Source organism: Rutidosis leptorrhynchoides, chromosome 3, assembly GCF_046630445.1.
Source record: "Rutidosis leptorrhynchoides isolate AG116_Rl617_1_P2 chromosome 3, CSIRO_AGI_Rlap_v1, whole genome shotgun sequence".
Taxonomy (NCBI): Eukaryota; Viridiplantae; Streptophyta; class Magnoliopsida; order Asterales; family Asteraceae; genus Rutidosis; species Rutidosis leptorrhynchoides.
Genome location: NC_092335.1, coordinates 230,344,154 through 230,346,951, shown reverse-complemented (window position 1 = coordinate 230,346,951; position 2,798 = coordinate 230,344,154). Strand labels below are relative to the sequence as shown.

At 33.0% G+C, this 2,798-nt stretch overlaps 1 non-coding gene across 1 annotated transcript; it reads right to left on the bottom strand.

The window, feature by feature from the left end:
• Positions 1-1,694: 1,694 nt before the first annotated feature.
• Positions 1,695-1,800, bottom strand: LOC139903634 (small nucleolar RNA R71). The gene has a single exon (XR_011778444.1). It is a non-coding gene; the product is annotated as a small nucleolar RNA R71 (small nucleolar RNA).
• Positions 1,801-2,798: the final 998 nt, after the last annotated feature.

Below are 2,798 nucleotides of genomic sequence, written 5' to 3'. Positions count from 1 at the left end.
AGCTAGTTTTAATTAATGTAAAATACTTAAATACATGTTTTAATCCTAAAATTAATATTAATTATTATAGGTTTATAAATTGTAACTAGTTTATAATTAATTAATTAATTTTCCTTTTAATTTGTATTAGTTTTATTAAAAATGTCATTTAGTTAATTTAATTAAGTTTATATAATAATTGCTTAAAACAAAATTCTAAACATATAGTTTTATTAAAAATTACTATTTTACTAATTACCATCTAGTAATATAATTGTCGCATCATAATTAGTATACTTTCATTTAGTTCCTTTTTAAGTTAATTTTTGTAATCTTGTAATTTTATTTAGTAAATTAGTTTAAGTTATTTTCTTTTACTGTTATTTTACAATTGCCTAATCCAAAACCCTCTTTAATTTAGTTTGACATCAAAGACTATTAAAAACCATTAAACACTCCATCTCCCTGTGGAACGAATCGGATTTACCAACAAACTAAACTACACGGATAGGACTAGTTGCCTATCTATATGTGTGAAATCAACCTGAAATCAATAAAATACCACATATACAATAAATCAATTCGTGTAACAAAACAACTCAAATCCGTTCATAAATAAAGGTTACGTTTCCGCACATCAAATTTTTGGCGCCGCTGCCGGGGAGTTGGCAGTTAAATAAATAGATAATTTTTCTGATTCGTAGTAGTAGTTGGATTTGTACGTGGACCGGGTTGTTGGATCACCAATTTTATTGGTCAATAGAAGGATCCTGCCCCTCTGCTGAATCTTTTGGCTATTCAAAACGTGGGCAAAATCAGAAGGAAAATCTGTTTGTTTAAGGGTTTTTATCATTGTTTTTATGTTATTCGATCCTCTCGAGGAAATTCATTTCCAAGAAAGTTCAAAGTTTTTGAATAAATCCTTTAATTCTTTGTACAATTTCCCAAATTGTATGATCCGTTCAATCCTAAACTCGTTAAACTTAATCCGGAACCTCAAAGAATTAATAAAGGACAAAAACAACAAAAAGAAATAGGAAGTACTAGTAATTTTAAAACACCGAAAAACACTAAAAAAAAAAAGAGAAACAAATAGGTAACCCTAGATAAACCTTTAGTGAAGTGATCTCATAATAGAAATTAATGTATGAACTTACGTTCCTCCAACGCTGAATTAACTCCTTCACATCCTGAACCCGAAAGGAAATTCCACGAACGCTTAAGAGCTCAAGAAGTAGAATCTCTTGCTAAAAATTTAGAGTCACTTTTCTTAGAATCCGACTCTGAACCAATAATTCAACCAATCATAGAGCCGATTATTAAAGAAGAAGAAGAAATGGCTGATACAAATCAAACGATGGAAGCATTAATGAAGGCCACAAGAAAAGGTCAAGGCCACGCAATCATCCAACCCACGATGACCGATGGCTTTGAAATAAAAGGTCAATTTTTACACATGGTAACTAATACATGTCAATTCGGTGGAGCCCCAAATGAGGATGCTAACGAGCATCTTCGTAAGTTTGTAAGCATTTGCAAGCTTTTCAAAATCAAAGATGTCACCGATGAAGTTGCATGTTTAAAAATCTTTCCATGGTCATTAAAAGATGATGCAAGAGATTGGCTAGACTCATTACCAGAAGGTTATATTGAAAACTGGAATGATATGATGGATAAATTTTTGTCAGAATTCTTTCCTGCTTCAAAAGCAGCAAAACTACAAAGTGACATAAATCACTTTAAACAAAAGCCTAATGAAACTCTTTATGAAGCTTGGACCCGATTCAATAAAATGCTTCGAATATGTCCTCAACACGGGTTGAATACATTCCAAAAGGTCCAAATATTCTATAAAGGAGTCAATGTGGCAACTAGAAAAGATATAGATGTTGCAGCCGGAGGTTCGATCATGAAGAAAACACCTGAAGACGCTCACACAATCATTGCTGATTTAGCTTCCCATTCTCATAATTGGCATCAAGAAATAGAATTTTCTAGATCATCAAATGTTGCTAGTATTGAAAGCAATGATGAAATTGCTTCTTTAAAAGTTCAAATAGCAAATCAAGCAAGGCAAATCGAGAAAGTAACCAAGGAAATGCATGCTATCAGAGTAGGATGTGAACTATGCCAAGGTCCCCATCTTACTAGAGATTGTGATCAAAGTACAATGGAAGAACAAGCAAATTTCTTAGGATACTTACGAAAAGGTGAAATGAACTTCAGTGATTTTCCAGCTATAGAAGCAAACAACCGAAAATATCCTCCTATAAACAGCTATCAAGTAGGAGGACCTTCAGGATCAAATAATAATAACTATCAAAATAATAATAACTATCAAAATAATAATAACTATCAAGGAGGAAATCCAGGTTACCAAAATAACCGGATTTTCCCAAATCAAAATCAAAGAAATCCGCCACCAGGTTATAATAACCGAAATCAACCTCAACGAAATTATCAAAATAATTTCCAACACACACAACCACTAGCATTCAATCAACCACAACCATTAGCAATTATGCAACCTCAACCTGAGAGGAAATCTGGTTTAGAAGATCTCTTAAGAGATTTTATGGTTAAGCACGAGCAAAATGCAGAACTCCAAACTCAGCAAATCCGAAATCAACAAGCTACAATACAAAACTTAGAAAGAGATGTTGGAAGGATCTCACAGTTACTATCAGAGAGACCACCAGGTACTCTCCCCTCAAATACTCAAGTAAATCCCAACAACCCCCAAACAAGGAACGAGCATGTAAATGCTATAACTACTAGAAGTGGTTTAACTACTAAACCGGAGACTACAAAATCCCCGG